Source organism: Suricata suricatta, chromosome 9, assembly GCF_006229205.1.
Source record: "Suricata suricatta isolate VVHF042 chromosome 9, meerkat_22Aug2017_6uvM2_HiC, whole genome shotgun sequence".
Classification (NCBI taxonomy): domain Eukaryota; kingdom Metazoa; phylum Chordata; class Mammalia; order Carnivora; family Herpestidae; genus Suricata; species Suricata suricatta.
The window spans coordinates 120,131,469-120,141,225 of record NC_043708.1 but is presented as its reverse complement, the minus strand read 5'-3'; the positions used below and the strand labels follow the sequence as shown (position 1 = coordinate 120,141,225).

At 44.2% G+C, this 9,757-nt stretch overlaps 1 protein-coding gene across 3 annotated transcripts in view; it reads right to left on the bottom strand.

Annotated features, from left to right (window-relative positions):
- The window catches only part of APBA2 (amyloid beta precursor protein binding family A member 2), a 241,508-nt gene that overhangs the window by 43,682 nt on the left and 188,069 nt on the right, over nt 1-9,757 (bottom strand). The gene's annotated exons all lie outside the window — the stretch shown is intronic.

Below are 9,757 nucleotides of genomic sequence, written 5' to 3'. Positions count from 1 at the left end.
TATTTATTTTTGATACAGAGAGAGACAGAGCATGAGAGGGGGAGGGGCAGAGAGAGAAGGAGACACAGAACCGGAAGCAGGCTCCAGGCTCTGAGCTAGCTGTCAGCACAGAGCCTGACGCGGGGCTCGAACCCACAAACGTGAGATCTGACCTGAGCCGAAGCCGGAGGCTTAACCGACTGAGCCACCCAGGCGCCCCGCTTGTACGGTTTAAACCCTTTCATTTATTCGCCCATTCTTCCTCCCCTCATTACTCTCGAAACCACCAGTTTGTTCTCGGAACTTATGAGTCTATTTCTGTTTTTTGTTTGGTCATTTGTTCTGTCTTTTAGATTCCACATATAAGTGAAACCACAAGGTATTTGTCTGTCTGGCTTATTTCACTTAGCATAATACTCCGTAGGTCCACCCATGTTGCTGTAAATAGTAAGATACCATTTGTTTTATGGCTGAGTAATATTTAATTGCATATATATACCACGTCTTCTTTATCCATTTATCTCTTAATGGATACTTGGGTTACTTCCATATCTTAGCTATTGTAATTAATGCTGCAATAAACATGGATGCACACATCTTTTCAAATTCATGTTTTTGTTTTCTTTGGGTAAAGACCCAGTAATGGAATTACTGAATTGTATGGTAGTTCTATTTTTTATTTTTTGAGGAACTTCTATATTGTTTTCCACAGTGGCTACAGCAATTTACATTCCCACCAAGAGTGCACAAGAATTCCTTTTTCTCCACATCCTCACCAATGCTTATTTCTTTTCCTTTTGATTCTAGCCATTCTGACAAGTATAAGGTGATATCTCACTGTGCTTTTGATTTGCCTTTCCCTGATGATGAGTGACGTTGAACATCTTTCCATGTGTCTTTTGGCCATCTGTATGTTATCTTTGGGAAAATGTCTGTTAATGTCTTTGCCCATTTTTTAAATCTGTTTTCTTGGTGTTGAGTTGCATAGTTTTTAATATATTTTGCATATTAACTTCTTATTGGACATATCATTTGCAAGTATCTTCTCCCATTAAGTAGGCTATCTCTTTGTTTTGTTGGTGGCTTCCTTCACTGTGCAAAAGCTTTTCAGTTTGGTATAGTCCCAATCACTTATTTCTGCTTGCTTCCCTTCCCTCAGGAGACATAGCCAGAAAAATGTTGCTATGACCGATGTCAGAGAGAAATTACAGCCTGTATTCTCTTCTAGGATGTTTTGGTTTTGAGTTTCATATTTAGCTCTTTAATTCATTTTGAGTTTATTTTTGTGTATGAAGCAAGAAAGTGATCCAGTTTTCCCAGCACCATTACTTAAGAGACTGTCTTTCTAAAAAAAATAAAAAAAGAGACTGTCTTTCTCTCTATCATATATTCTTGCCTTCTATGTTGTAGATTATTTGACCATGTAAGCATGGTCTCTTTATTTCTGTGCTCTATTTTGTTTCATTGATCAGTGTGTCAATTTTGTGACAATACCATACTGCTTTGATAACTACTGCTTTGTAGTTTATCTTGAAACCTGGCATTGTGATATCTTCAGCTTTGTTCTTTCTCAAGATTGCTTTGGCTATTTTGGATCTTTATATTTACTGATAATTTTTAGGATTATCTGTTCTAGTTGTATGAAAAATGTTACCACTATTTTGATAGGGATTGTACTGAATCTGTAGACTGGTTTGTGTAGAATGGACATCCAGATGGCCTACAGGCACATGAAATGATGCTCAACATCACTCATCATCAGGGAAACACAAATCAAAACCACACTGAGATACCACCTCACATCAGTCAGAGTCGCTAAAATGAACAAATCAAGAGACTATAGATGCTGGTGAGGGTGTGGAGAGACGGGCACCCTCCTACACTGTTGGTGGCAATGTAAACTGGTGCAGCCACTCTGGAAAACAGTGTGGAGGCTCCTCAAAAAACTATCAGTAGAACTCCTCTACAACCCAGCAATAGCACTGCTGGGGATTTATCCAAGGGATACAGAGGTGCTGATGCACAGGGGCACATGTACCCCAATGTCAACAATAGCCAAATCATGGAAAGAGCCTAAATGTCCATCACCTGATGAATGGATCAAGAAGATGTGATACACACACACACACACACACACACACACACACACACACACACAATGGAATATTACATGGCAATGAGAAAGAATGAAATCTGGCCATTTGTAGCAAAGTGATGGACCTCGAGGGTGTCATGCTAAGCGAAATAAGTCAGGCAGAGAAGGACAGATACCATATGTTTGCACTCATAGGTCTAACAGGAGAATAGGAGAAACCTAATGGAGGACCATGGGGAGGGGAAGGGAGAAAGAGAGTTGGGGAGAGAGAGGGAGGCAAAACCTGAGAGACTACTGAATACTGAAAATGAACCGAGGGTTGAAGGGGGAGTTGGAGGGGGAGGGGAGGTGGTGGTAATGGAGGAGGGCACTTGTGGGTAAGAGCACTGGGTGTTATATGAACACCAATTTGACAATAAACTATTTGAAAAATAAATAAATAAAAGTATAAATTGCCCTTCTATGAGCATGATGTATCTTTCTACTTGTTTGTGTCATCTTCATATTTTGAATCAGATTTTCTAATTTTATTATTTATCTTTTTTTTTACTTGTGGTAAAACACACAGAAAAATTGCCATCTTACCCACTTTTAAGTGTGTAGTTCACAGGCATGAAGTATATTAACACTGTGCAACTATCACCACCATCCATCTCCAGAATTCCTTTCATCTTGCACAACTGAAATTATGTATGCATCAAACATTAACTCCCCATTACCATCTCACTCCAGTCCCTGTCATCTCTATGAATTTAACTACTCTAAATATCTCATATAAGTGGAATCTTACAGGATTTGCCTTTGTGACTGGATTATTTCACTTGGCATAATGACCTGAAGGTTCATCTATGTTGTAACATGTATCATAATTTCCTGCCTTTTTAGGGCTGAATAATATTTCACTGTTTGTATATATCACATTTTATTTATCCATTCATCTGTCAATGGACACTTGGGTTGCTTCCTCCTTTTGGTAATTGTGACTAACACTGCTCTGAACATGGGTACAAAATCTCTTAAAGTTCCTCTTTCAATTCTTTGGGTTTATACCCTTAAGTGGAAATGCAAGATTAAACTATAATTTTATTTTTAATTTTTGAGGAACCACCATACTGTTTCTCAGAGCAACTGCACCATTTTATATTCCCAACAACAGTGTCTAAGAGTTGAAATCATATTTCTAAAAAAACAAAACTTTTAGTTTAATGCAAATTCTAAACTCTAGGTTCTAAATTCTTGATTTAATGCAAACTAGTCAATCTACTACCACAAAAAAAAAACAAAATGCCCCAAGGACAAGTCACAGGTCTTCTCTTGAAGAGGACATCAAACCGAAATTTCTTTTACTTCAATTAACAAAATTTAAAGTTTAGGTCTCTAAATCTAGTGCCTTGTACCATCCAGAAGACAAGAGCCAGATCCACAGCACTAAAATCACTGACCAAACTCCAAAGGAAGTGAGAGTAAGCCATCATTTGAAGTTCTAGAGCTTTCTAGAAATAAATTATCAAGCAGTGACAATATAAGGATGATGATGATGATGATGATAACAATGACATTAATGAGAAGTTAGAAGTAAATAAGTTTATATTTATTTTATAAATATATACAATATGGGGTGCGTGGGTGGCTCAGTTAAGCATCTGGCATCGGCTCAGGTCATGATCTCACAGTTTGTGGGTTCGAGCCCCACCTTGGGCTCTGTGCTGACAGCTTGGAGCCTGGAGCGTTTCAGATTCTGTGTCTGCCTCTCTCTCTGACCCTCCCCTGCTCATGCTGTCTCTCTCTTTCTCTCAAAAATAAATAAGACATTAAAAAATATATATATACAATAGCCGTGTTTATTTATAAATTTATTTTTATTTATAAAGTTATTTATAAATACTAAGTGGCATTATTCCCTCTCCTTCTTCAAGCTGAGCCGACTATGGCTCCAGGTGTTGGCGCTAATGGCTAGTTCCTACAGGCCCAGGTGGCACAGCAAGATGCTGTTGCCAGTCTTCTCTGTCTAGATAGCCATTGTTGTTTGTGTTCCTTGATGTCATTCAATCCCTCTGGGAGGGTTAGAGAAAATGAAAGAGACATGGGTCAACCCCCCCCTGGCTCAGACAGTACCAAGCAAACCAAAGATTCCTAGCTGAGGATCCCCTCTGTGACTGCAAACACCACTGCATTTCAGAGGGGAAGGTGGGGAGGATGGGCATGGCTCAGATGGGAGGTGGGAGAAGTGGACTGGGCTTTAAACATGGTGAAGATTGCACACAAAGGGGGAAAGGAAGGCATCACCATATCCTGAGAGAAACCAGAGTTCAAGCTACAGGAAGAAATAAGGCTTTCCTGGAACAGAGGGGATGCAGGGGTGCAGCTGAGGCCCAGGGGGTCAGATGTCTGGTTGGTCCCTGCTTCCTTACCTGGAAGCCCAAAACACTGTCCCCATGCCACGGCCTGTGAGCAATCAGGCAATGCACATGGCGCTGGGCTCCTTCTGCTGTCCTACTATGTCCCCAGAGTGGAGGGCTCTGGGGCTCAGGCCTGCCAGGACCACTGGTATGCTCCTCTGTCCTTCTTAGCCCTCCTTCTGGGACCTGAACCCCTCCTTCCCCAGATGACAGGGCTGTGACCCACCCAGGGGGCTCCAACCCAGTGGACCCTGTGCTGCCCAAGCCGAGCTGACAGTGCCCCTTCTTGTAGGGCTGAGCCTGGCTTGGGGACCACTTCCACCAGAGTACTACTGGAGTGAGGCTTGTTTCCCAAACTCCTGGTTAGGTCTTCCCTCTGTCCTACCAGCTCTGAACTGCCCACTGTGGCCAAGGTACATCAGGCAAAACCTCCCAAGGGGGACAGCGGGTGCTCTCACTGGAAATCCTGTTCCCTCTGCTTTACGTAAAACCCACATTTCTGACATCCTCCCAGAGAACCGTCTGTTGTCTCTCACACTTGGCTATTTCAAGGTCCACTTACAGAATATCTGTTTTTCTCCCTCTTGTTTGCAAGATCTATAACCTGGTGACTTTCCCTAGGCTGAGTTCACCAACTTCATTTCCTGAAGGCCTGCACTGCCTTACTAGGAGCTGAATGGATACTAGTAATCTCCAAAAACCCTAAAGAAACAAACCAACCACCGACAAATGAAAATGGGTCAACCACACCTATTGTAGAGTGAATGTGCCCCACCAATTCCATATATTGAAACCTAACCCCCCAAGGAGGTAGGGTCTTTGGGATATAATTAGAATTAGATGAGCTCATAAGGACACCACCCTCACCAGTAGGGTCACTGTCCTTATAGAAGAGACCCCAGAGAGCTCCCTCGCCTCTTCCACCATGTGCAGACACAGAAGACTCTGGCTATGAACCAGGAAGTGCCCCTCACCAGACGCCAGATCTGCTGCCGCCTTGATCTTGGACTTCCTGCCTCCACAACTGTGAGAAATAAGTGTCTGTTGTTTATAAGCCACCAGCCTATGGTGTTTTTGTGACAGCAGCCCAAATGGACTAAGATAACACCGCGTCTACAAATGTTACAGCTTGGGGTGGAATCTAATTTTTCTGCCATAGATGTAGGGCAACAGACTCTCGTCTGGGTGCCAGATCCATTGTGAAGAAAAGTCTGCTGCTTGTCTTATACTGGGTGCCTTTGGCAAATGGAAGAGGTGCCCCTCTGGGGGATACAGCCCCCACGGGGTTAGGGCTTGGCCAGGTGAGCAGAGGCTGGCTGCTCACACCTGTCCATGGGACACCTGGCACAGAGCCACAGCATGTGGTGACGATGGGCAGTACAGGATCTCAGATCTCCCCAAAGCTTCTCCCCAAAGCTTCTACAGGCTCGACCATATCCTCCCTGTTGATGCTTTCTCCACTCATCACCATGACAACAACAGTTAATAATAAACAGCCAGGGTTGTTTTCAGAGAGGTGGGCTTGGGAGAGCCCATCTGGTGCTCTAATTTTCATCTTGAGGGCAAGGCAGGGGCACGCTTGGCAGCATGGGGCGCAGCATCTGAAATTACATCATAAAGGCCCAGGTGGATTTGAGGCTCCCAGCATCTTAGATGAAGATGCTACTTAAATCCTCTTGTGTACTCCCCAAGGTACAACAGCCAGCCACACCTCATGGCCAGGGTTACCTCAGTCCTTTCCAGCCACAGGGACATGAGGGACATGTCCTCACCAGGTAATTGCCGTGGGGTGTTCTTGCTGCCATGGGCTGGAAGCCACATCAGCCATCCACTGAGAGAAGATGGTGAGTGAAACATGTTAAATGAAATCTGGCAGAGGTCCTGGGACCCTCTCCCCAGAGTCCTGAGAACAGAACACAGACATGTGGCACAGACTGGTCCTAACATGTCAGGACCAGAGACAGCTGCTGAGGGCAGGGATGATTTGCCTGCAGTAAAAATATACTAATTTGAATAAATTGTTCTAATAAGTATCTTGGCTCCAGTTGGTGAAACTTAAGCTAGGATCTTTTAAAAGTGTCAATTCTGATTTCGTCTGCTTGATTAAATGGAAAATACAGCAATATAATCCACATTACTTGAGATGAAACAATAGTAAACAAGTGCACACGCACTCACGCCATCTGTAATAAAAATCAAACATTTCTAAGCATTCTCCTAAGTGACAAGCATGTTAGTGACACATAGAGAGACAGCGTATCAGCTCAAAGCCAGGCAAGCCACAACCTTCCCACTGACCTGTCCTATCTCCCCTCAAGCATGACTTCTTGTCAGAGAAATCCCAGGCTTACAGTTAGGGGGTGCCTGGGTGGCCGAGTCAGTGAAGTGTCTGACTTCGGCTCAGGTTATGATCTCATGGTTTGTGAGTTCAAGTCCTGCATCAGGCTCTGTGCTGACAGCTCAGAACCTGAAGCTTGCTTAGAACTCTGTGTGTGTGTATGTCTCTCTCTCTCTCTCTCTCTCTCTCTCTCTCTCTCTCTCTCTCTCTCTCTCTCTCTCTCTCTCTCTCTCTGCCTCTCTGCCACACACCCCCCACCACACCTCTTTCTCTCTCAAAAATAAATTAGGTGACAGCCTTCTCTGGGAATCACTTCATGCTGTTTCCAAAGACTTTGGTCACACCTACTGGTCTGATGTTCGTCTGTCCCCACTCAACAAGGGTCAGCCAGAACTTGCTGCATGCGTGGCTGGGCTGAGGGCATTAGCCACCATGGTCCAACTGAAGGTCTGACTTAGCACACTGAGCATACTTCACAAGCCCCTTTATCTGTCCCCTGACATCCAGGTGGCTCAGAAAAATGACAATATTGTTATTCTTCGGCTCCTCTTACAATTCTGATCACTCCCATGGCATTTGTCTGGAGGAGAATGAGAGCTTGGATGAAGTATTTATTCTTATAACAGTCATCCCCATGGGGGTGATCATATCTTTCTGAAGCCAATCTGTGGCTTAAAACAATCATGACAAGACCCATTAGGGAAACCTGCCAGTCAGTCTATCTTTTAAATCTTCTGGCTGGGCCTGTGAACAGGAGGGGGAAGGAGCGCTCCCTCCTACACTCCCCCCACCCTGCCCCCATCCATGTTTCACGGAACATGCCTATAGTGAAAAATTATTCATCATGTGTTAAGCTCAAGCTTAACTGGTGTCCTCTTGTTCTTTACAAAGTCTGGCAGCCCGGCCTGGGGGCCGAGGAGCCGCCCCTTCCACTGAGCCTCACGTGACACCTCAGGGCTTGGTCTTGTTCTCTGCACTGGTCTACCAAAACGCCCCCTACTGCCGACCACCAGGGCAGCCTGGCGTGTCCTCAACTTCAGCACTCACTCTCTTCACTTAAGCTTCATAAAGAGCAGGTGGTGCTTGGGGTGCTGGGCCCGGCGTTTCAGAGCAGAAGCAAATTTTTCTCAACTGGCCTCTGTATTTCAACCCTTCATAAAGCACTGTCCAAAGGCAGCGTCCATGCGACCAGAGGACGGGGCAGGCCAGAGAATGGGAAAATACACAGGCAAACAAGGGCAGCTCCTGTGTGATCAGGCCTGAGGGGCTCCAGAGGTAAGCCCAAGGGCTGAGCCATTAAGGCTTGGGGGCTATTAAATCTTTGCCATTTGAGTGTAGTCAGGATCCTAGGGCACTGCTGGTGGAAACATAAAATGTTCATCATGGTGGAAAACAATTTGTGCATCCTTAAAAAGTTAAACACTGAATGCCGATATGATACAGGAATTCCACTCTGAAAAAGAGCCAGGAACAGCTATCTGCACAAAGCCTTGTACCCAAATGTTCACAGCAGTGTTGCTGATAACAGTCAAAAGGCAGAAACAACCCAAATGCCTGTCCACTAGTGAGTAGATAAACAAAGTATGGTATATCCCTGCAACTGAATATCACTTAGCCATGAAAAGCTATGAAGTCCGGATGCGTGCCATGGCACGGTGAACCCTGAAAATATTATGCTAAGTGAAAGAGGCTGGACACAAAAGGTCACATACTTCATGATTCCATTCAGAGGAGAACGGACCCGTCAGATGGAACCAGGCACATCTGTACATAGAGAAAGCAGATTTCACATTGGCAGGGCTGGGGCGACGGGTGGATAGGGAGTGACTGCTTAGTAAGTATGGGCTCTCCTTTAGGTGATGAAAATGTTTGGAGCTAAATAGTAGTGGTTGCACAACACTGTACTAAATGCCACCAACCCGTACACTTTAAAATGGTCAAAACAGTACCTTTTATTTCATGGGTATGTCACTACAATTTAAAAACAATGTGGAAAGAATAACTTGAAGACTAACTGAAGAATAGCCAGAAGGTCACCTGCCAGCTTGCGCAGGAGGACCTCTCCTTGGGCACAAAAGCCAAGAGAAGGGAGGGTGGGCACAGGGAAGGAGGTGGGCCGTCCAGATGGCACAGATACTCCTCTCTCCTGGTCGCCTGCCTCACATGCCGGGATGTCACCCTCAGATTCATTTGTAGAAAACGAGGGAGATCACCTCTTAAAGCAGAGTGTGCTATGTTACTAGGGAGTCTTCTATTTGGTTGTGATCAAGTCTCAAAGGAGAAAACCTACGACCACCCCTTTTTAAAACTGTGGCTGGCCACCATCATGGCTGCTTCTCCCATAGGATCTGTAAGTTTGCTGCAGACATTGGCACATCTGCTCATTTATAGGTGAGAAGCCCTGTGTGAGCAGAGTCTCAAGACAGCCCTCCAAGGCAGAAGAACAGTCTCTTGGCTTTACAGCAGCCTCCTGCATTTGCTCAGGAGACCCTCGCCCTCGCCCACACCCAGCCTGGAGTCCTGCACTCACATTCTAGGAAAGCTACCTTGACAGCTGAAAAATGAAGAAAACGAAAGTACATAAATGGAAAGGGAATCAGGTGGCCAATACGAAGTCAATGTTAGAAATCCATTCCCAGGGCATTTTTTTCTTTTATTTCAAGTTTTTTTTCCCACAAAATGATTTTATTAGTTTTCATGAATTTTGGCCAAATTATGATAGGTCTTGAAATTATAAATACCAGAGTACATGTTTGAGGCCCTATAGAGCTACTCATTTGTACATATTTTCTCTTGCCAAATTTTAGCTTTTGACTAGACTGAATTTTGGTTATAGGATATGAGTTCTTAACTAGCTTATTTTATTTCTAGTACAATATGTCAATATAATACTACAATATATTAAGTGGTGATCATACAATTTCTATCAATTCCATATATGCATAA